Source organism: Schistocerca nitens, chromosome 11 (assembly GCF_023898315.1).
Source record: "Schistocerca nitens isolate TAMUIC-IGC-003100 chromosome 11, iqSchNite1.1, whole genome shotgun sequence".
In the NCBI taxonomy this organism is placed as follows: Eukaryota; Metazoa; Arthropoda; class Insecta; order Orthoptera; family Acrididae; genus Schistocerca; species Schistocerca nitens.
Genome location: NC_064624.1, coordinates 151,218,644 through 151,243,876, shown reverse-complemented (window position 1 = coordinate 151,243,876; position 25,233 = coordinate 151,218,644). Strand labels below are relative to the sequence as shown.

General features: G+C 45.1%; 2 protein-coding genes and 1 long non-coding RNA gene across 9 annotated transcripts in view; 1 reads left to right on the top strand and 2 right to left on the bottom strand.

Annotated features, from left to right (window-relative positions):
* The window catches only part of LOC126213459 (uncharacterized), a 144,043-nt gene extending 123,702 nt beyond the window's left edge, over nucleotides 1–20,341 (bottom strand). Inside the window, exon 1 of the long non-coding RNA XR_007541185.1 lies at nucleotides 20,243–20,341. This is a non-coding gene — a long non-coding RNA (uncharacterized LOC126213459). The remainder of the gene's footprint in view (nucleotides 1–20,242) is intronic.
* LOC126213457 (ras-related protein Rab-18-like) overlaps nucleotides 1–25,233 on the bottom strand; it is a 289,633-nt gene that overhangs the window by 185,468 nt on the left and 78,932 nt on the right. The gene's annotated exons all lie outside the window — the stretch shown is intronic.
* LOC126213454 (uncharacterized) overlaps nucleotides 1–25,233 on the top strand; it is a 449,182-nt gene that overhangs the window by 411,516 nt on the left and 12,433 nt on the right. For 2 of the 7 annotated variants that reach the window (XR_007541179.1, XR_007541177.1), the window contains exon 2: nucleotides 21,291–21,356. The exons of 3 other annotated variants lie outside the window; for them this stretch is intronic. The gene's annotated coding sequence lies outside the window, so the exon portion shown is untranslated. Of the gene's footprint in view, nucleotides 1–19,981; nucleotides 20,169–21,290; nucleotides 21,357–25,233 lie in introns of those variants that run through there. 2 more of the 7 variants (XR_007541175.1, XR_007541178.1) reach the window with 2 other exon arrangements.

Sequence of the window (25,233 nt, the reverse complement as noted above, 5' to 3'; positions counted from 1 at the left end):
CTCTCCCATCCCCGCCCCCTGCCACGTCTTTACCGTTGTGTCCCCCCTACCCTCCATCTCTCCACCCTACATCTCCTTTCCCAAGGTGGCTTCCATCAACTCCCCCTCCTGGACGATGCCCTCTCTCCCTCCATTTATCCCTCCTATCAACTCTGATCCTCACTCCCCCTCCTTTCCTCTGTCCTTTCCTTGGGTTCCCTCTTCCCCCCTTCCGTCCTGTTTTCTCCCCACTAAACCTCTCCCTACCTCCCTTCTCCCCCCGAAGTCCTTTTGTATTCCCCTCCTCTGCCTACCCCACTCCCTGTCGCGTCTGCCCCCCACCCCTCTTATGGGTCCTCATCCTCCATCAGCGCCTTTCCCGGTTCCCCCCTTCGCTTTTACTCTCCTTTCCCCCCTTTTTTGTTTTCCCATCATCTGTCCAGTTTCCCCCCACCTGCTCTCGGCTGTGGTATGTCACAATTGCCAACTTTTTAGTGCAGTGTTCCAGTGACTATTCAGTGTTGTTCGTCTTTCTCGTGTTGCGAACAGAAACCATGCTGTCGCTAGGTGTGAATTTTATTCTTTTGCGAACAGAATCCAGACTGTCGCTGTGTTTTTTAATTGTCTGTCTATTGTTTTACCTGTCTGCTTCGTATGTATTTTGTTAGCTTCATCATCCCTCTGTTCTTTGTTTTAAGTTCCACGATTTCTTTTCGCCATGTTACTCTTTAGGTTTCCGATTTTATCGCCAGTTTTTATTATTTATTCTCTTCATCTTTCTCACAAAGTATGTAGGCTGAAGAGCGGCATACTAAGCTGCTGCCAGCCCGCCCCCTTCGGGAGGAATTGAAATTCAATAAAGGAAAAAAAAAAAAATACGCAAGATACACTCCAGCAGATTTCCCTTACCACCCGCTCTATTTTCCACTTAAACACCTACGGCACTGTAGGGAAGCAACCTACTCACGCCTTATAAAATTCTCTTCAGTTGTTCCATTGTGTGCCAGCCTAGTCCGCTGTAAATAGCTCTGACGTCATAAATGTTGCGCAATACTTTAAAAATCAAGTAAATAACCTGAAACAGTTCTACCATCTCAGGAGTAATACTAAATCAGTATGTGTTGAATATCAGTTCGATAACTTTAACCATTTTCAAAATTTGGACGTTTTTCTGTAAAAATCATTGGCGCAACAGAAAAGAGCTAGAGACTTAAAAATTTATATTTAGATTCCTTTTTCATAATAATTTAATAGAAACAGTCTTCTGGATCTCACAAATTAAGATTTTAGTTGGAATTCATTATTTTCTGGTTTTTATATTAAAAATTAAGGAAGCAAGATAGATTAAGTAGGGTAATAAATAAGGCTATAATGTTTATATTTACGTAGAATGGAGATCCGCTATAATCATAAAGATGTGAGAAGTTTCAATTGAATAACTATAAAACTATAGCAATAGCGTATCTCCAAAGGGCAAGTTCAGAGCTCGTCTACTGCGTGTAGTGTAATTACATTAATTCTCTCGCCCAAAATATTTTACTTAGCCACGTCAGACTTTTATTATGATTACTTACCTGTGTGCTGAATGCACATTTAAATTGAGAGCTTTATCGGCCATCAGCAAAGGAAGCGATGATTTATTCAATTACTTAAAGTGGTGCATTACTAGCCCAGCAGCTAGTTGGGAGAGCCGATTTGATCAGGCGTTCCCTTAGCCGTCCGCACCGCGGCTTTATATATAAGAACGCTGCGCGAGGAAGAAAGGCGATTCGCCCCGCAGCTCCTCTCCCCTTTGACTTCATTTCCCATGTTGACCGTACCTTCTCCACCTATGTGATCGCCGCTGACCTCCACATACACAGCCGTGACCCTGCCACCCTTCGGCGGTGGCATCAGTTCCTTGCCACCATCCATGGTGACCTTGTTCCTCTCCCACAGCACACCCGTCCTGAAAGTAACTCCACCCCCGATGTTATCCTCGCTTCCCCCAACCTCCTTGGTCGCATTGCCGTTGATGTCCTCGATCCCGTCGGTAGTGACCATCTCACTGACCTTCTCACCATCTCCTCTACCCGTCCCGACACTGCAGCCACCCGCCCAGCTGCCCCTCCAAAGTCTGTCCATGACTACCACCGTGCCAATTGGGATGCCTACCGTGAATCTATTGCCTTACGGGTCGAAACCCACCCCCTCACTTTCCACCACCCTAATGACATCACCCATGCCTCTTCCTTCCTTCAGAAGACCATCACTGAAACTGTGGAGGCTCATGTCCCTACAAAACTTATCCACCCTCACTGCCCTACGCTTCCTCCACAGGCCTTCCTCCTTCTGCGTGAATCCCGCAGGCTCTACCGCTCCTTCCTCCACACCCGTGACCGGGATACTCTCACCCGCCACCGGCAATTACAGCGACATATCCGGAACCTCCTTACAGCAAAGAAACGCAGGGACTGGCGTCAGACATGTACACTCCTCAACTCCACCCTCCCTGTTAACTCCTCCAAGTACTGGTCAGCCTTCCACCGCCTTACTGGTAGCCATCCCACCCCGCATTACCCCATCCTCCATGACGATCGACCCTTTCCTGACAACCTCAGTAAGACTAACCATTTTGCTTCCCACCTATCCGAGGTCTTCTCCATTCCTGACGATCCCCATTTTGATTAATCCCTCTTCCCCACCGTCCTTGACCGCACTGACACTTCTGTCCCCCTGCTCGCCCCTAGCTTCCACTACTTGGATCGGCTACCCCCCTCAGACATCAACACTCCCATCACCACGCAAGACATCACACGCGTCCTCCGCTCCAAAGGCAACACCGCCCCTGGTCATGATGGCATCACCTACCACCACCTCAAGGAATCCCCTCCATCCCTCCTGTCTATCCTTGCTACCCTGTACAATGTCCTCATCTCCACTGGATTTTACCCTGACCTGTGGAAGACTTCCCGTGTCCTGCTGTTCCCTAAGCCTAACAAACCCCCCTCTGCTACCGCTTCCTATCGTCCCATCTGCCTCAACTCCGTGTTCAGTAAGGTCTTTGAGGCCATCCTCTCTCGCCGTATCCACCGCCACCTTAAGCAGCACCGCCTCCTCCCTCTTACCCAATGTGGCTTCCGGTCTTCCTTCTCTGCCGACGACCAGCTCCTTAACCTTACCAATCTTCTTTCCCTCCAACTTAACTCCCGTCGCTCTGCTATCTTTGTTTCCCTTGATCTCCAGAACGCCTATGACTGTGTCTGGCATCCCGGGCTCGTTTTCAAACTCCAGACCTATGCTCTCCCCATCAACTTCGTCCGTCTCGTTGCTTCCTTCCTCTCCCATCGTCCCTCCTATGTGACTATCCACAATTCCAACTCCTGTACTTTCTACCCCTCTGCCGGCGTGCCTCAAGGTTCTGTCCTTTCCCCTCTCCTCTATCTCCTGTACACTGCTGATATGTCCAAACCTCCCCCTCCTGTTCATCTTCTCCAGTTCGCTGATGACACTGCCTTCCTAGCCCTTTATCCTACCCTTCAACGGTCCCAACGTACCCTCCAAACCCACCTTGACCAATTCACCGCTTGGTGCAACCAGTGGTTCCTCCGTGTTAATCCCTCCAAGACCCAGGCGATCATCATAGGCCGCACAACCCGCTCCTTCTGCCTCCATGATTTCTACCTCACCATTTATGGCCGTCCTATCCACCTCACTCCTACCCTCAAATACCTTGGCCTCACACTCGACCGCCACCTCACCTGGACTCCCCATCTCCTTACCATCCCAAACAAAGCTCACAACCGCCTCCACCTCCTGAAACTCCTGTCCGGCCAGACGTGGGGTCTGCATCCTTCCACCATCCTTCACACCTACAAATCCATGATCCGCCCCATCCTTTGTTATGCCAGCGTCGCTTGGATTTCCGCCCCTCCCCGGTTCTATAAAGCCCTCCAAATCCTTGAACGCCATACACTCCGCCTCGCCTTCCGCATCCGCCTTCCATCCCCCATGCACATTCTCTATGACCTCATCCCCTTCCCCCACCTTTTCCTTGAACACATCCGCACACTATATATTGTCCTCCGCCTTGATCCCCCTCACCCCCTGGTGTCTCCATTCGTCTCCACTCCCAACCAGTTGCCGCGCCTTTACCGTTGTGTCCCTCCCTCTCTCCATCTCCACACCCTCCATCTCCGTTCCCAACGCAACTTCCACCGTCCACCCCTCCCGGATGATGAGCTTCGCCCTGACATCTACCCTTCCTACCAACTCTAACCCCCTCTTCCTGCCTCCTCCTCAGGGCTCCCTCTCCTCCCCCTCCCTCCTTCTGAGAGGATTTCCCCTCCTACTCCCCCTCCATCTCTTGTGCCTTCTTTCAGTGTCTCTGCCCTCCCTCCTGCCCTGTCTTCATTTTTCCTCTCCCACCCCATGTGTCTCCTGCCTCTTCGTGAACCCACGGTTGCCCCTCCTCTCTTCATCCCGCCGCTTCCCCAGCTGCCCCAGCTGCCCCATGCTCTCCCCTCCTTTTCCATCCCCTCTTACCTTTCCCTCAGCAGGTCCCACCTGGTAGTTTTATTCTTCGTCGTGTGTGCTCCAAGTGGGTTTTAAGTGTGTTGTTTCGGAGTGTTTTTAATACTGTGGCCAACTTTTAACCTGTGCATGAGCATCCAGTGACTTCTCTGTGTTTTAAGAATCGCCAACTGTGTTTTTTAACTTTCTGGTGACTTTTTTAACTGTCCCCCATGAACGTCTACATGTGCATGTCTTTTTACCTCCATTTTCTCCCCTTACTCTGTTTTATGTTCCCCTTTTTTATCTCCTTATGTATGTATTATTTTATTCTTGTTTTAGTTGTCGTGTCACTCGGCTGAAGAGTGGCGGATTGTGCCGCTGACAGCCCTCCCCTGCCCATATGGGGCAGGGGAATGAAATCACAATAAAGGAAAAAAAAAAAAAAGAGGAAGAAAGGCGCCCGATTCCGAGCGGAGCAGCCGAGTGAAGCGGACGCACGTTACAATGGGACCGGCGTGTATGTGGGCTTCTGGACGCGTCAAAGCAGCCGCACAGGCGAGCCAGCGAGAAAGGACATCGCTACGGACCCCCGGACTGCTACCACAGAAATACTCTGCTCCGGTGGTCAACACCACAAACGGTGTTGCACACAGAAAAAAAGCAAAACTATCGTGTTTTCTCAGTTCTTTGTGCCGCTCGCGACACAAAGAAGAAAAAGCATATTGTCTGTTTCAGCTACCCTTAAGTGGCTGAAAAACTGTCGTGGCACACAAAAACCAGTGTTGTACGGCAGAACAGTTCTGCCTCCTCCGAGTATAAGGACAACTCCGTGTCAGGGCCGGTGGTGTCGCCCCGTTTCCCAAGCACGTGTATAAACAGGGCTGCTCAACCCGTGGAGACCTTCAGGTGAGGCTTCTGCCAAGCAAGGTGCCAACTAAGCAGGTGTGCAGCATACCCCAGTCCGACCACACACACACAAAGAAGGGAACTGAAACAACATGGACCGCACCAGGACCCACAACCATCCACCCTCCACCAGGCAAGAAGGAACAGTACAAAACACGGACTCCCCCTCATCACCAACACCTGACGGCAGAAGGCGGAACATCTCCATCACCAGCCCGCCCTCGCCAGCAGGGAGCTGCAGTCCAAATACGCCTGCACGCCCTATGTGCGACCTCATCTGCCACACGTACATGATAACGGGCTTGCCAAACGATATCACGCAACACGATCTCGCCTCCACCATCCGCCGTTTCTGCCAGAGCGTGATTGTAACAAATGTTAAAAGCATCACTGTTACAAGGTTTCAAAAGGCCTTCTTGGAGCTCAGGGTGAAAGGGATGGAAGGGGAACTACAAAAAGACCTTCGAAATTCCGGCTACCCCACGGGTAAAGACCAGTGGCAAAAACCAAGAGGACCGAGGCCAAATCCTGACCGAAAAACCACACCATCCCTCTCAGTGATTCTGAAAAAAATCCCAGTCACCACACCCGAGGAGGAGGTCAAGAATCAAATGGTAAAACAAGGACTACATGTGGAGAAAGCATGGCGCATCATCTCCAGGAAAAACCAGCAGCCAACCGAGAAGTTTAGGGTCATAACACACGACCAGCAGACCGTCGACCAACTGCTAACAGAAGGCATCGACATAGATTTCAAAAGAAGAATGACCGAACCACCACACGATCCCCCACCCCAACCAGCACAGTGTGGCCGATGCTTATCTTTTGAGCACCCCACCAGAAAAGGCACGCAGCAACAAGCCAAATGTGCCAGGTGCGGAGGGCAGCACAACCTCTCACAGTGCAACCTGAAGGAGGAAAAATGCGCAAACTGCTCAGGACTGCACTCCTCCCTGTCTTACAAATGCCCCCGCAGACCCAAGGAACCATCAAATCCTGAAGTCCACACCCCAATCAAAACAATGGACGGGCCAGATCACCCACCTACAAAAAAATACGAGAACGGAGAGTCGGTCTCAGCGAACCACATTGTCTTCAAAAACGACCTGGTATGCCTCATGACCACCATCCTGATCGATCTCTTCCAGGACCGACGCGAGGACATAAAGAAAGCCATCGACGGCGCATCCAAAAAAATCGTTGAGAGGGGGATGATAGCAACACAAATCAGAAACACACTACACGTCACCATCACAGAGGCATGGGACCCAGAAAACTACATAGACACAGAACACTCAAGTACAAACATACCTCACCACTCCACCTCTCCCCAACCGTCCCCCATCCACCACTCCACTCCACACCATCCACAGCAAGAAAGCAGCGCCGAAAGACAAACACAACAGTAAACACTAACTCGCACTTACACACACACACACACACACACACACACCGCCACCACCGCCACCACCACCACCACCATGGAAAGCACGGACGACAGAAACCACTTGAAACTTCTCTTTGCAAATGCGCAAGGGATAAAAAATAAACGGACTGTCCTCACACACACACTTCACCACGAGAAAATACACATCACTGCAATTGCAGAGACCTGGCTCTGCGACCATGACAAATGCGACTTCACAAAATGTAACACCTTCCGCAAAGACAGGCAAAACGGAAGAGGAGGCGTTACAATCTATATAAGCAACTCCATAGCAGCCCAGGAAATTGCGCTCCCACAGGCATACAACAACATTGAGGCCATAATAATTAAAATTGAAGACAGGGACTGAAGGACTCTCCAAATAGTTTGTATGTATAACCCGCCAGGCACAGCACTGCCAACACAATTCATACAACACATCATGACACAAAACCGCACCATCCTCCTTGCAGACCTAAACGCCAGACATCACCTACTAGGAGACAGACTACACAATGGAAACCGCCGACTACTATTCGACCTCTTAACTACCGAACCCATACTCAGACTACCAGTTCATGAACCCACTTTCATAGGCTTCCAAGGCACATCAAACCCAGACCACATCCTCTACAGCCCAGATCTCCACGACATCATTACTGAACCTAAAGTAGGCGACTCCATCACAAGTGACCACCTCCCCATGACATTCACAACAACAGCCACACAACCACCTCCCCCTCACCCGACCAGCAGAACCATAAAAACTATACAGAAACGCTGACTGGGACAAATATCGAGACATACTAACGGAAGAACTAACTGCCCCCGTCAGTGTCACAGACCCATATGACCTACAAATTGTTGCCCACAGACTCGAATCAGCCTTCCAAAGAGCCATAACAGAAGCAGTACCAACAAAAACAATAGAGAACTGGAAACCCTCGATCCCCCCAGAAGCATTAAATCTCATTAGACAGAAAAAACTACTACAAAGACAAATGAGACGTGGACACAACCCAGACCTTAAACGACAGTGGAATAGACTAAATATATATTTGAAATATGTCTGCTTGTGAGATGTCTGCTTGTGTCTGTATATGTGTGGATGAATATGTGTGTGTGTGCGAGTGTATACCCGTCCTTTTTTCCCCCTAAGATAAGTCTTTCCGCTCCCGGGATTGGAATGACTCCTTACCCTCTCCCCTAAAACCCACATCCTTTCGTCTTTCCCTCTCCTTCCCTCTTTCCTGATGAGGCAACAGTTTGTTGCGAAAGCTTGAATTTTGTGTGTGTGTTTGTGTTTGTTTGTGTGTCTATCGACCTGCCAGCGCTTTCGTTCGGTAAGTCACATCATCTTTGTTTTTAGATATACACTCCTGGAAATGGAAAAAAGAACACATTGACACCGGTGTGTCAGACCCACCATACTTGCTCCGGACACTGCGAGAGGGCTGTACAAGCAATGATCACACGCACGGCACAGCGGACACACCAGGAACCGCGGTGTTGGCCGTCGAATGGCGCTAGCTGCGCAGCATTTGTGCACCGCCGCCGTCAGTGTCAGCCAGTTTGCCGTGGCATACGGAGCTCCATCGCAGTCTTTAACACTGGTAGCATGCCGCGACAGCGTGGACGTGAACCGTATGTGCAGTTGACGGACTTTGAGCGAGGGCGTATAGTGGGCATGCGGGAGGCCGGGTGGACGTACCGCCGAATTGCTCAACACGTGGGGCGTGAGGTCTCCACAGTACATCGATGTTGTCGCCAGTGGTCGGCGGAAGGTGCACGTGCCCGTCGACCTGGGACCGGACCGCAGCGACGCACGGATGCACGCCAAGACCGTAGGATCCTACGCAGTGCCGTAGGGGACCGCACCGCCACTTCCCAGCAAATTAGGGACACTGTTGCTCCTGGGGTATCGGCGAGGACCATTCGCAACCGTCTCCATGAAGCTGGGCTACGGTCCCGCACACCGTTAGGCCGTCTTCCGCTCACGCCCCAACATCGTGCAGCCCGCCTCCAGTGGTGTCGCGACAGGCGTGAATGGAGGGACGAATGGAGACGTGTCGTCTTCAGCGGTGAGAGTCGCTTCTGCCTTGGTGCCAATGATGGTCGTATGCGTATTTGGCGCCGTGCAGGTGAGCGCCACAATCAGGACTGCATACGACCGAGGCACACAGGGCCAACACCCGGCATCATGGTGCGGGGAGCGATCTCCTACACTGGCTGTACACCACTGGTGATCGTCGAGGGGACACTGAATAGTGCACGGTACATCCAAACCGTCATCGAACCCATCGTTCTACCATTCCTAGACCGGCAAGGGAACTTGCTGTTCCAACAGGACAATGCACGTCCGCATGTATCCCGTGCCACCCAACGTGCTCTAGAAGGTGTAAGTCAGCTACCCTGGCCAGCAAGATCTCCGGATCTGTCCCCCATTGAGCATGTTTGGGACTGGATGAAGCGTCGTCTCACGCGGTCTGCACGTCCAGCACGAACGCTGGTCCAACTGAGGCGCCAGGTGGAAATGGCATGGCAAGCCGTTCCACAGGACTACATCCAGCATCTCTACGATCGTCTCCATGGGAGAATAGCATCCTGCATTGCTGCGAAAGGTGGATATACACTGTACTAGTGCCGACATTGTGCATGCTCTGTTGCCTGTGTCTATGTGCCTGTGGTTCTGTCAGTGTGATCATGTGATGTATCTGACCCCAAAAATGTGTCAATAAAGTTTCCCCTTCCTGGGACAATGAATTCACGGTGTTCTTATTTCCATTTCCAGGAGTGTATTTTTCCCACGTGGAATGTTTCCCTATATATATATATATATATATATATATATATATATATATATATATATATATATATATATACTTGTAAAGCCAGCTACGCTCGGAATCTGTAATAGACACAGACTAACTATATATATACGTGTATCAACTTCACACACCACATTATCACCCACACACATAAGCACAAGACATGTATCTAACTAAATCATCCAATAAATTCCCATAATGTTAACATAAAATTACATTCTATATGTCTTTTGTACCCCATTTATTTTGTATTCTATATATCTCTGCTCTTTCATTGCTAATATACCTGGTTATTTTATCCTCATTCATCTTCACTTATCTTCATTACTCGTAAACTTAAATTGTATCATGTTAACAAAATTGTTTATGTTGCTTTCATTATCTTTTCTTTTACTGTAAATTTAAATTTTATTATGTTAATATACTTGTTTATAATGTCTTCATTCTGCTAAAAACCTGCAGTAACAAAATTGTCAACAAATTATAAAAATGCACTTGCAGGAAAAATAAATTGTACCAAATAAAAATAAGCATGTAAAAACCAACGGCTGATAAGGGACGCCAGCATGCCCTCAAACAGCCCGCCCTACTCCATCAGAGGAGGGAATGAAAAGTGCAAAAAATAAATAAATAAATAAATAAATAAAATAAAAAAAGGGAAGAAAGGCCCCAGTTCTCTCCAGACGCTGAATAGCACACCATCTGTGTCGGGAGTCGCGTCGCGTCGGTATCATTGCTATAAACAGCCTCGGATGCCGTATTAAGTTACTCGGGATACGCGTAACCATGAAATCGTTTTCGAGTGAAGTGTAAATTCTGGGATGACTTTAATGATATATCTTCAGTTTGCGTATGTCGTATTTTCACGTGCCGTCGCGGGACAGACATTCTACCATTATTTAGCGTGGCGTTTGATGAACATTATCATCAAATTATTGCGAGCATTCATTTAAACATTTAATTTGGACAGTTATAGTTGCATCAGCGCATTAGACTCTGAACTGCTCTGTTAGTCAGGTTGTGTGGATCCTTTTTTTTTTCATCTGTGACTTTCAGAATATAACGAAGTTCTTTTTTTCACGATCGTTTTTGATTATGAATCCCAGACAATCTCCTAATTCCTCAGAGCTATAAGCTGTAGCTATAAGTATATTTCTCAGATGAAGTGGGCGCTAGGAATTCTAATTACAGGCTTCACGTTTTGCTAATCACTTTCTGGTTGCCAAAATTGTAGTTAGAGAGCCAGTGTTGAGAACGGCAAAACAACAGCATAAATAATAGGAACATTTAAATAACAATAATTCTACCAGCCGCCCCACATATGGTTAGACAGCAGGGAAATGCATCTTTTCTACATAACATTCTAAATATAATTAACAACTAAATTTCAACCAGCCGCCCCACAATTGGTGCATCGGCCGGGAAAAACTGAGTAAAAGTGAAAGTGATTTTTAAATATTCGGATTCGGAAGTGAAATGCGACACGCAACTGCGTAATAGAACAGTGATAGTGTTACGTATGCATGTGGACGACGCAATTGGATTAACAACGCATCTGGATTGACGGAGCTGGCACTGAGTCTAGCGGCACCGCCGGCATCGCGAGAAGCCAGTTTCGCCTCACTGCAGTCGTCCGCCGGAGCAACCGGAGTCGCGCCTGCCGTTGCGGGCCACACAGCAGCCATCGAAGTGGAGTCTGCAGTTCAACACGCTGCGTCGCATCAGTAATCCTGGTACGCCGCACTCGCAATGCCATACGTCGTGCAGAAGGAACTAAGTTAAGTGAAAAGCTGTTACAATTTTTACTAACCTGCACTAAAAGACTGTCGGCGATGGAACTGCCAAAAGAAACTGAGGTTAAACTTAAATCAGAACCTATGTCTGTTGAGGGAACTGTAAATCCACACAATGGTTCAAGTGTAAATATGCATGAAAGTAGTAATGTTAAAGTGAAATATGAAGTATTGTCTCCTGGCAGTAGTGTAAAAAGGAGCAATGATTCAATAATAGAGACCCCTGTAGTAAAGCAGAAAGCAGAAATTGTTAATTTATTGGATGATAGTTTATCTGATGAATTATAAACGAAACAGCCATCAGAGGTGGTAGAGTTTAAACAGGAGAAGTTAGATATGACTGATCAATCAGAAGTTTCATTTAGTTTTGATGATTCTGGTTCTGGAGCTAGTTTTTCGTCACCTGAGTGTGAAAAGAAACCAGCTAGTGAGCAACCCAAAGATACTGGGGCTATTGATTTAAATGTTATATTACAAACAATAGCTACCAGCAATGCTGAATTAAAGTCTGAAATAACCATTTCATTGTGACCCATCCTTAGATATTAAGTGAACACAGTCTGAGGCACTCTTTTTGTTTGTTCTACAGGACAAACCAGATAATGGCAGCCTGGTAGCTGCGTGAAAGTGTGGAGTGACTTGGACACAACTCACAGTGACTCCTCCCCTTCCCCATGTAATTTAGAGTGAACGTGAAGGACGCACACCATAGCAACTTCCCCTCCTCTACCCTTGTAAACGGAAGTGTAGAACGCCAGCCAAAGCGGCTACAACCAAGTGTGTAAAAATGATTTGTGAAATTTTCTTTCAGGTTTAGAAAAGACTGCTAAGATATAATCATCTGTTTATGTATCTTGAATAACTGTGTTATTTTCTTTGAATTTGTGTATGTAAAAATGTATTTAATGGATTTAAGATTTTCATAATTTTACATATTTTTATATGTTCGTTTGTCTATGGCAATATGTATGCCAAAGTGTTCCATTGATTTTGATTAAATTTTGAGAGATAATATTGCTTAAGAGGCAGTGAACATGCTAGTAATTTAAAAAATTAAAGTAGGTAATCAGTTTTCTTTTAATATTTCTATATGTTTACATTTCAAATTTTAAATTTTCATACGGAGTTAAGCTGTACTCTTGCTTCCCTTTTTGTAATTAATTTTTTTTTCGTTTGTTAACATTAAAAAAAATTAAGTAGAGGGTCATGTAGGGAAGCAGCCTACTCACACCTTATAAAATTCTCATCAGCCGTTCCATTGTGTGCCAGCCTAGTCCACTGTAACTAGCTCTGACGTCATAAATGTTGCGCAATACTTTAAAAATCAAGTAAATAACCTGAAACAGTTCTACCACCTCAGGAGTAATACTAAATCAATATGTGTTGAATATCAGTTGGATAACTTTAACCATTTTCAAAATTTGGATGTTTTTCTGTAAAAACCATTGGCCCAACAGAAAAGAGCTAGAGACTGAAAAATTTATATTTAGATTCCTTTTTCATAATAATTTAATAGAAACAGTCTTCTGGATCTCACAAATTAAGATTTTAGTTGGAATTCATTATTTTCTGGTTTTTGTATTACAAATTAAGGAAGCAAGATAGATTAAGTAGGGTAATAAATAAGGCTAGGATGTTTATATTTAAGTAGAATGGAGATCCGCTATAATCATAAAGATGTGAGAAGTTTCAATTGAATAACTATAAAACTATAGCGATGGCGTATCTCCAAAGGGCAAGTTCAGAGCTCGTCTACTGCGTGTAGTGTAATTAAATTAATTCTCTCTCCCAAAATATTTTACTTAGCCACGTCAGACTTTTATTATGATTACTTACCTGTGTGCTGAATGCACATTTAAATTGAGAGCTTCATCGGCCATCAGCAAAGGAAGCGATGATTTATTCAATGACTTAAAGTGGTGCATTACTAGCCCAGCGGCTAGTTGGGAGAGCCGATTTGATCAGGCGTTCCCTTAGCCGTCCGCACCGCGGCTTTATATATAAGAACGCTGCGTGAGGAAGAAAGGTCCCAGTTCTCTCCAGACGCTGAATAGCACGCCATCCGTGTCGGGAGTCGCGTCGCGTCGGTATCATTGCTATAAACAGCCTCGGATGCCGTATTAAGTTACTCGGGATACGCGTAACCATGAAATCGTTTTCGAGTGAAGTGTAAATTCTGGGATGACTTTAATGATATATCTTCAGTTTGCGTATGTCGTATTTTTACGTGCCGTCGCGGGACAGACATTCTACCATTATTTAGCGTGGCGTTTGATGAACATTATCATCAAATTATTGCGAGCATTCATTTAAACATTTAATTTGGACAGTTATAGTTGCATCAACGCATTAGACTCTGAACTGCTCTGTTAGTCAGGATGTGTGGATCCTTTTTTTTTCATCTGTGACTTTCAGAATATAACGAAGTTCTTTTTTTCACGATCGTTTTTGATTATGAATCCCAGACAATCTCCTAATTCCTCAGAGCTATAAGCTGTAGCTATAAGTATATTTCTCAGATGAAGTGGGCGCTAGGAATTCTAATTACAGGCTTCACGTTTTGCTAATCACTTTCTGGTTGCCAAAATTGTAGTTAGAGAGCCAGTGTTGAGAACGGCAAAACAACAGCATAAATAATAGGAACATTTAAATAACAATAATTCTACCAGCCACCCCACATATGGTTAGATGGCAGGGAAATGCATCTTTCCTACATAACATTCTAAATATAATTAAAAATTAAATTTCAACCAGCCGCACCATAGCACCTACTCCCACAACCAGGCCCACTTTACCTTCGACCATCTTGACACCCTCATTTAAGCCCCTCTCTCTCCTTCCCGCATCCTTCCACCTCCAACCTCCTGGCACGTCAACAGGATCGTCTCCTCTACCTCAATATTCGTTCCCTCCTTGCAAACAAATACCTCTTCATGCATATCCTCTCCGAGCACCAGGTTGACTCCTCATTCTTAATGAAACCTTCCCTCAACGCCACCATGTTGTCCGCACCTCCCCCTATCTCCTTCACTGCACTGACCATCCCCTTCACCTAGCCCGAGTTGGGGTTGCTATAGGCCACCTCCAGCATCTCCCTGTCTGGCCACAACCCCTCCTCAATGACCCGACCAAACACCCTCTCCTCAGCCTATTTTTTCCCTCCCTCACCATCACCTGTGCCACTATCTATATCCGCCCTGCAGCTCCTCTCCCCTTCGATTTCATTTCCCATGTTGACCGTACCTTCTCCACCTATGTGATCGCTGCTGACCTCAACATTCACAGCCATGACGCTGCCACCCTTCGGTGGTGGCATCAGTTCCTTGCCACCATCCATGGTGACCTTGTTCCTCTCCCACAGCACACCCATCCTGAAAATAACGCCACCCCCGATGTTATCCTCACTTCCCCCAACCTCCTTGGTCGCATCACCATTGACGTCCTCGATCCCGTTGGGAGTGACCATCTCGCTGAACTTCTCACGTTCTCCTCTACCCGTACCACTGCTGCAGCCACCCACCCAGCTGCCCCTCCAAAGTCTGTCCATGACTACCGCTGTGCCTACTGGGATGCCTACAGGGAATCCATTGCCTTACAGGTCGAAAGCCACCCCCTGACGTTTCACCACCCTTCTGACAATACCCATATCTCTTCCTTCCTTCAGAAGACCATCACTGACGCTGTGGAGGCTCATATGCCTACCAAAGTCATCCACCCTCACCGCCCTATGCTTCCTCCACAGGCCTTCCTTCTTCTGCGTGAATGCCGCAGGCTTTACCGCTCCTTCCTCCGTACTCGTGCCCGGGATACTCTCACCCACCACTGGCAATAACAGCGACACATCCAGAACATCCTTACAGCGAAGAAACGCTGGAACTGGCGACAGACATACACATGCCTCAACTCCACCCACCCTGTCAACTCCTCCAGGTACTGGTCAGCCTTCCACTGCCTTACTGGTAGCCATCCCACCCCTCATTACCTCATCCTCCATGACGATCGACCCTTTCCTGATAACCTCAGTAAGGCTAACCATTTTGCTTCACACCTATCAGAGGTCTTCTCCATTCCTGACGATCCTCATTTTGATTACTCCCTCTTCCCCACCATCCTTGACCGCACTGACACCTCTGTCCCCCGCTAGCTGCTAGCTTCCTGTACATGGATCGGTTACCCCCCTCAGACATCAACACTACCACCACCACACAAGACATCACACTCATCCTCTGCTCCAAACACAACACCGCCCGTGGTCATGATGGAGTCACCTACCACCACCTCAAAGAATCCCCCCCATCCTTCCTGTCTGTCCTTGCTACCCTGTACGCAAGATTTACCAGAGCAACCATTCAAACAAGCACTATATGACTTGTTAGTTGCCCATCCATTCTATGAAATAAAGGATTTCATCAATTGTAATATTATCCAGTAATAACAAACCGATAACTCATTTGCAACAGAAATTATACAGTAATATAAGGATGACTTTGTAGGATTTTACCAATCGTAATATTACACTGTCATAACAAACCTATTGTTGTTTTGCAACATGAATTATATTGTATTATATGTATAACCTTGTCAGTTGTAATATTATACTGTAATAACAAATCTATTGTTCTTTTGAAACAGGAGTTATATTGTGTTATATGTATGACTTTGTAGGATTTCATCAATTGTAATATTATTTGGTAATAACAAACCTATTGCTCCATGCAACATGAATTATTTTGTGTTACATGTATGACTTTGTCTATTGCCTTAATGGCCTAAAAACAATAAAATTATTCTATTCTATTGTATTCCTTCACTACTCTGAGCTTACTGCAACTGACTATCAACAATGCACCATTTTCTGACCCAGTGCCGATGTTCTAACCATTTGGGTTTTACTGTCTGTTTGCCACTGAACTATCAAATATTTTAGCAGATACAGCACAAGCTGTAGATGTTATTTTACTTTTTTCCGCCGTAGTTATATGACCGGTAAAATATTTTTCAGCATCTGGTTGTGAATAACCACTTCAAGATACGAAACGCAGGTTACAAGTAGCACGTGCTTAACTCCCAAATCCCTACCAGCTTAAACCCATTTACCACACTTCATCCTCATATAAGTTCAGTTAACGTACTGATTAACCAAACTTTTCCAAATATTTGTATTCAGATGATCAATATGATGAATGAATTAACCTATTTTTTTTTTTTTTTTCTTTATTGTGATTTCATTCCCCTGCCCCATACGGGCAGGGGAGGGCTGTCAGCAGCACAATCCGCCGCTCTTCAGCCGAGTGATATGACAATTAAAACAAGAATAAAATAATACATACATAAGGAGGTAAAAAGGGGGAACATAAAACAGAGTAAGGGGAGAAAATGGAGGTAAAAATACACTGATATGTAGACGTTCATTGGGGACAGTTAAAAAAGTCACCAGAAAGTTAAAAAACACAATTGGTGATTCTTAAAACACATGGAAGTCACTAGATGCACAGGCACAGGTTAAAAGTCGGCCACAGTATTAAAAACACTCCGAAACAACACACTTAAAACCCACTCGGAGCACACACGACGAAGAATAAAACTACCAGGTGGGACCTGCCGAGGGAAAGGGCAGAGAGGATGGAAAAGGAGGGGAGAGCATGGGGCAGCTGGGGAAGCGGCGGGAGGAAGGGAGGAGGGGAACCGTGGGTTCACGAAGAGGCAGGAGACACATGGGGCGGGAGAGGAAAAGGGAAGACAGGGCAGGAGGGAGCGCAGAGACACTGAAAGAAGGCACAAGAGATGGAGGGGGAGGGGAAATCCGCTCAGAAGGAGGGAGGGGGAGGAGAGGGAGCCCTGAGGAGGAGGCAGGAAGAGGGGGTTAGAGTTGGTAGGAAGGGTAGATGTCAGGGCGAAGCTCATCATCCGGGAGTGGTAGACGGTGGAAGTTGTGTTGGGAAAGGAGATGGAGGGTGTGGAGATGGAGAGAGGGAGGGACACAACGGTAAAGGCGCGGCAACTGGTCGGGAGTGGAGAGGAAGGGAGACACCAGGGGGTGAGGGGGATCAAGGCGACGGACAACATAGAGTGTGCGGATGTGTTCAAGGAAAAGGAGAAGGTGGGGGAAGGGGATGAGGTCATAGAGGATGCGCGTGGGGGACGGAAGGCGGATGCGGAAGGCGAGGCGGAGCGCATGGCGTTCGAGGATTTGGAGGGCGTTATAGAACCGGGGAGGGGCGGAAATCCAAGCGATGCTGGCATAACAAAGGATGGGGCGGATCATGGATTTGTAGGTGTGGAGGATGGTAGAAGGATGCAGACCCCACGTCCGGCCGGACAGGAGTTTCAGGAGGCGGAGGCGGTTGTGAGCTTTGTTTTGGATGGTAAGGAGATGGGGAGTCCAGGTGAGGTGGCGGTCGAGGGTGAGGCCAAGGTATTTGAGGGTAGGAGTGAGGTGGATAGGACGGCCATAAATGGTGAGGTAGAAATCATGGAGGCGGAAGGAACGGGTGGTGCGGCCTATGATGATCGCCTGGGTCTTGGAGGGATTAACACGGAGGAACCACTGGTTGCACCAAGCGGTGAATTGGTCAAGGTGGGTTTGGAGAGTACGTTGGGACCGTTGAAGGGTAGGATAAAGGGCTAGGAAGGCGGTGTCATCAGCGAACTGGAGAAGATGAACAGGAGGGGGAGGTTTGGGCATATCAGCAGTGTACAGGAGATAGAGGAGAGGGGAAAGGACAGAACCTTGGGGCACGCCGGCAGAGGGGTAGAAAGTACGGGAGTTGGAATTGTGGATAGTCACATAGGAGGGACGATGGGAGAGGAAGGAAGCAACGAGACGGACGAAGTTGATGGGGAGAGCATAGGTCTGGAGTTTGAAAAGGAGCCCGGGATGCCAGACACGGTCATAGGCGTTCTGGAGGTCAAGGGAAACAAAGATAGCAGAGCGACGGGAGTTAAGTTGGAGGGAAAGAAGATGGGTAAGGTTAAGGAGCTGGTCGTCAGCAGAGAAGGAAGGCCGGAAGCCACATTGGGTAAGAGGAAGGAGGCGGTGCTGGTTAAGGTGGCAGTGGATACGGCGAGAGAGGATGGCCTCAAAGACCTTACTGAACACGGAGGTGAGGCAGATGGGACGATAGGAAGAGGTAGCAGAGGGGGGTTTGTTAGGCTTAGGGAACAGCAGGACACGGGAAGTCTTCCACAGGTCAGGGTAAAATCCAGTGGAGAGGAGGACATTGTACAGGGTAGCAAGGACAGACAGGAAGGATGGAGGGGATTCCTTGAGGTGACGGTAGGTGACGCCATCATGACCAGGGGCGGTGTTGCGTTTGGAGCGGAGGACGAGTGTGATGTCTTGCATGGTGATGGGAGTGTTGATGTCGGAGGGGGGTAGCCGATCCAAGTACTGGAAGCTAGGGGCGAGCGGGGGGACCGAGGTGTCAGTGCGGTCAAGGACAGTGGGGAAGAGGGAGTAATCAAAATGGGGATCGTCAGGAATGGAGAAGACCTCGGATAGGTGGGAAGCAAAATGGTTAGCCTTACTGAGGTTGTCAGGAAAAGGGCGATCGTCATGGAGGATGGGGTAATGTGGGGTGGGATGGCTACCAGTAAGGCGGTGGAAGGCTGACCAGTACTTGGAGGAGTTGACAGGGAGGGTGGAGTTGAGGCGTGTGCATGTCTGACGCCAGTCCCGGCGTTTCTTTGCTGTAAGGAGGTTCCGGATATGTCGCTGTAATTGCCGGTGGCGGGTGAGAGTATCCCGGTCACGAGTGCGGAGGAAGGAGCGGTAGAGCCTGCGGGATTCACGCAGAAGAAGGACGGCCTGCGGAGGAAGCGTAGGGCGGTGAGGGTGGATGAGTTTGGTAGGGACATGAGCCTCCACAGCGTCAGTGATGGTCTTCTGGAGGAAGGAAGAGGCATGGGTGATGTCATCAGGGTGGTGGAAAGTGAGGGGGTGGCTGTCGACCTGTAAGGCAATGGATTCCCGGTAGGCATCCCAATTGGCACGGTGGTAGTCATGGACAGACTTTGGAGGGGCAGGGGGGCGGGTTGCTGCAGTGGCAGGACGGGTAGAGGAGATGGTGAGAAGGACAGGGAGATGGTCACTACCGACGGGATCGAGGACATCAACGGCAATGCGACCAAGGAGGTTGGGGGAAGCGAGGATAACATCGGGGGTGGAGTTACTGTCAGGACGGGTGTGCTGTGGGAGAGGAACAAGGTCACCATGGAGGGAGGCAAGGAACTGATGCCACCGCCGAAGGGTGGCAGGATCACGGCTGTGGATGATGAATGTATTAACCTACGTATCAAAAAATATATATAGAATCAACTATCATATACGTGAAGCGAGTAGGAGATATAAGCACTAGAAATATTTCAGATCCACGTTCGTTTATAGCCACTCCATAAACGACCAAAATAGGTGTAGTTGTGATATGAGTCTTACTGCATTTACAGCAACAAAGATCTTAAAAATAGGAAACAAATTACGAACTGCATTTGGTTAACTTGACCGGCGTGACAAAACATTAGTTTCTCGGTGTGGCCAACAGATGGCAGCGTAGCAGCGCCGTCTGAATTGTGTCAGCAGTACGAGAAAGCTTTGTTAAACGTTAACAGCACTAACTGTGGCATAATCATTTGCATATAGAAGTCGTGATGCTCTTCTCTCTTTGCTCTGTCCGTTCATTCATGTGATTTAACAGCGACAATTACATCAAAATAGATTTACAAACCAGCATTTGTAGACTAAAGGTAAGGTGACAATATTTCTGACAGCCGAAACTGACACCAATTTTAATACTTGCTTACATATTAAATATGCATACGAGCTTTCACACTCTTGGCAGGTCCCCGGACTCGTACACGTTTAGTGAACTTTCGCGCCCGGAGATCAACGCCTCGTGCTTCTTTGTGTGCCGTCGTTTTGTGCTTAAGTCGTTCACTGTTATTCATTTTGTGCACCTACGTTCACGTGTGACAATTTTCGTCTCTGTATGTGTCAAAGTGTCTGAACAATTTTATCTTGGACTCTACGCCAGTGAACGGCACCGTGTATTTTAAAACGTGATTTTCTCCGTTTTTATGTCCACCATCTTTTTGTCTCTCTAATTGTCTTCATTTGTATGTTTGTGTTTCTCTGAGGCCAAAGAGCGGCGTAATATGCTGCTGCAGGCCTGCCTGACGCCAGTAAACAGGTTTCAAAATAACAACAAAGAAAAAACAAACTTTCACAGTATTACATCGTACTCAATGACTTATGATGCAGTATATTCATAATATTACGTGGTACAAAATGACTTATGATACATGATACATACAAAAAAATAATAATTTTGTGACATATAATTAGCGTGTATTATACACCAGTGGTTCCTAATTATAGTTAATTTGTGTAACACTGATTTCTGTTGCTAGTTTTTTTATGATGTGTGAGATTTATCACCCACAGGATGAACTTTTGATCACTGTTTGTTAATGTAGCTAGCTACACTATAAAATTCTCCTTGCATCTGAAACTTTTTAGAGTTGTGGAGAACGTTTTCTCCGTTTTGAGGTCTTGTTATTCCCTTGGCATTGCTTGTATTAACTTGTTACCAGAGTATTTGGGTCCTTTTTCAAAAATCTTAAGTCTATGTGGAATACACCGCAGTTGTTTTCTGTACCTTGTGTTTTGTGTGTGAACAGTCTCATTAGTCTCCAGTTTTGTGAGAGCATGTAAGGCACTCACAATGGTCTTGCATACATGCAGTGATGGAAACGTTGGAATGTTTAGTTCTTTGAAACAACTTTTACACAATTCTTTTTGCTTCTTTTTGAATATAATTCGAATGGCTTGCTTCTGTAATGTGAATATTCTCTTCATCTCTGTGATAGTTGAGTTCCTCCATACTGTGATTCCGGTTCAAAAAGTCCATGATAGGCAGTGCACAAGAGGTCTTGGTGAGTATACTGAATCAGTTGTTTAATTATAACTATCACTGAGCTTAGCTTACTGGAAACAGTATTTATCTGCTGTTTCCAATGTAGCGCACTGTCTATTGTAATGCCCAAAAACTTAACTGAAGCTACTTCTTCCAGTCCTTTTTCATCTAAGAAAACATCCATATGTTCTTCTTTTTGTTTATTTTTGAAGACCATGTACATAGTTTTTTTTTAAGATTAGTAATTAAGTCATTTTCAGAGAGCCATTGTGACGTACTGCTGAATGATATGAATATATTTTGCTCAATTGCCTCCAAATTATTGGAAACATTGAGCACAGTCATATCATCTGCATAAAGTATTTTGATTTCAGTTTCAAATGTTTGTATATTATTCACAAATAAATTGAAGAGAGCAGGTCCCATTACAGAACCTTGAGTTACAACATACATAATGCTTCTAACATCTGATCTTTATAAGTTATTAATGGTTACATATTGCCTCCTGTTTCTTAGATATGATGTTATCCAGTGTGCTGCATGTCTACGAATACCAGCATTCTCTAGTTTCTTTACTAGAACTGTATGTTGAACTGTGTCAAATGCCTTGGATAAATGAAGAAAAACTCCAGACACTACCATCTTGTTGTCCAAGGCCTGTACAATTGATTCTGTTAATGATTCAGTTGCTGTTTCCGTTGATTTCCCTTTCTGTTGTCCATGCTGTGCTGGAGTTATTACATTATGGATATCGAAATAAGCAGTTAGTCTGATTAGCATGAGAATTTCTAATATTTTGGAGAAGCCTGGTACTAGCCTGTAGTTGTTAGGGTCATCTTGCTTTCCCTTTTTTGTATACAGGTACAAGTTTAACTAATTTGAGTTTATCTGTAAATAGTACTTCTAGGAAAGAGTGGTTGGTAATATCCTGTAGTGGCACAATTACTTCTGCTGCCTCCTACTTGATTAGGTAGTTTGACACTTCATCATGTCCAACAGACTTTTTTGCTTTTAGCATTTTCATAACATATGTCAGTTCCTTTTCAGACACTGGTTTCTCGAACATTGAGTGCCATGGCTTATCTATCATGACAGTTTGGTGAGTTCTTTGGCTATTATATCCATGCTTTAGTTTTTCTATTGCATCTGCATAGTAATTATTGAGGATGTTGGCACTTGTTTTATCTGTGATTATTTTGTTATTTACTGTCATAGTTTCCATTTAATTTGTTTTCTGTGAGTATTTTTTCTTGCCTGTCTCAGAGTTAATGATATTCCAAGCTGCTCTCATTTTATTTGTTGATTTTGAAATAGTCTCATTAATTGATTTTGCTTTTACTTGTATTATCAACTGCCTGTATTTTCTCCCTGTTTCATTTCTCTTAAGGTAGCTCTCTGTTCAATTATTTCTTCGTGATCCACTGCTTATTTTTGAAAATTTTTTTCTTTTCCTCTTGGTTTTTGTAAATGCTAATTTGAAGTAATGTGTTGTGGTGTCTTTGAAAGCATTGTATTTTTCATCTGTTCCCTGGGCTCAAAACGTGTCCATCCACTGTTCTTTTTTTATCATCATTTTGAAGATGTTGATATTTTGTTGGCTGATAAGCCTAACATCTCTTTCTACACTTTTATCTTCCTTTTGTGAGTTCAGATTTCCATATACTTCACAAAGCTGACCAAAATGATCAGAAATTCCTGTTTGCAGAACCTTTGTTGTATATGCATTGCTATATATATTAGTGATAATGTCAATAATTTACTCAGTTTCCAAAGTCACTCTTGTTAGTTCCACAACTCTTGCCTTCATGTTGTATTGTAATAGCAGCTCCTCAAAGTTTTGCTTTCTCTATGTCACTCTTCCCATATCAATGTTAAAATCACCCCATATTACACAACCTTTCATTTTTTTTTTTTTTATAATAGAGTTGACATTTTTTTGAGGATCGGTACACACAAAATACTCTTGACTCTTTGTAACCCATACCTGCAATTTCAAAACCTTTTTCTTTGCATTTTAAACAAAAGCGCTGGCACGTCGATAGACACACAAACATACACACAAAATTCTAGCTTTCGCAACCAACGGTTGCTTCGTCAGGAAAGAGGGAAAGACGAAAGGATGTGGGTTTTAAGGGAGAGGGTAAGGAGTCATTCCAATCCCGGGAGCGGAAAGACTTACCTTAGGGGGAAAAAAGGACGGGTATATATATATATATATATATATATATATATATATATATATATATATACACACACACACACACACACACACACACGACATATTCAGAGGCAAAGAGTTTTGCATGTTTCTTTATGTATGTTGTTTTGGTTCCATTATTAATGAGATTGCTGTAAAACTGGTAACAACAAATGAAGTGTCATCTGCATACATGTCGACACTATCAGATACTGATTTGGTCATATCATTGACATACAAAATGAAAAGTAGTGGACCAAGGACGGATCCTTGGGGAACTAAGTATTTAACAATTTCATAATTTGAAAAGACACTTGTAATATTATTTTTATTTTTTGGTTTATTTCTACACACTGCATTCTATTTTCCAAAAACAATTTAATGATGTCTACTGCTTTCTCCCTTATGCCATAATGATGAAGCTTTTCTAATAGGATGTAATGGCATACACAATCAAATGCTTTAGATAGGTCCAGGAACATACCACAGACTTTCTTCTGTTCATCAAGTGCCTTAGTTACCAGTGCTACGAATTCAGCTATTGCTGTTTTGGTAGATTTGCCCTTTCTAAATCATTTTCATCATGCAGAATGTTGCAAGTTAGTGTAAAATTTAATAATTTTTCATTCTGGTTTCCATTATTTTATAGAGTACAGATGTAATAGTTATCGGTCTGTAGTTTCCTGGGTCTTTTTTGCAGCTTTGTTGATGTATAGGGATTATTTTACTCTTTTTCAGGCACATTGTAAATATTCCTTTTTATATACATAAGTTTATCAGACTGGCCAATGGGTTTACTACCCATTGTAAATAGCATTTAATTAGTTTAGTGGATATACCATCAAGTCTCTCAGTGTTTTTCTTTTTTTGTTTTTGGACTATGTATTAGTTTTACAATTTCTGATTCATTAGTTGGGGTCAGAAATAAGCATTTTGTTTCAAATGGAATTTTTATTGTGTTTATTTTGGAAATATTAATTTGAGTTATTAATTTATCCACAACTTCAATATAGTGTTTCTTTAAAATATTGCTGATGTTTTGTGCATCCCTCAGTTCCCTCCCATTTACCTCAAGTGTTATGTTATCAGTGTTTTCCACACCTACACCTTCCCTCTTTTCTTTTATGAGAGACCACATGTTCTTAGTGATATCTGTTGACGTTGCTATCTTGTTTTCATAATATGTTGATTTAGTCTCTTTTCTCTTAGTTTTCTTCTTTTCCCTATATGTAACCCTATTTTCTTGGGTGGCCTTAACGATTTTCACCTCTTCCATCTCTCTTTTTACCTCTACTGTAACCTAATTTTTATTCTTCATCTTATTTATTTCTCTATGTACTAATGGGCATGCAACATATACGTAATGGCCTAATGTTTTGCAGAATGATTCACCGACGGTACACGCTAAAAAAAAAAAAAAATAACCTCAGATGCGGCACTATGACAAAAGAAACATGACTGACGGACGAAATGTGAAATAAGCACACAAACTTCATCACTATGTTCCAGGCATTCAAGTTTGGAAGAACAGTTTGTCCGCAGCTCATGGTCGTGCGGTAGCGCTCTCGCTTCCCACGCCCGGGTTCGATTCCCGGCGGGGTCAGGGATTTTCTCTGCCTCGTGATGACTGGGTGTTGTGTGATGTCCTTAGGTTAGTTAGGTTTAAGTAGTTCTAAGTTCTAGGGGACTGATGACCATA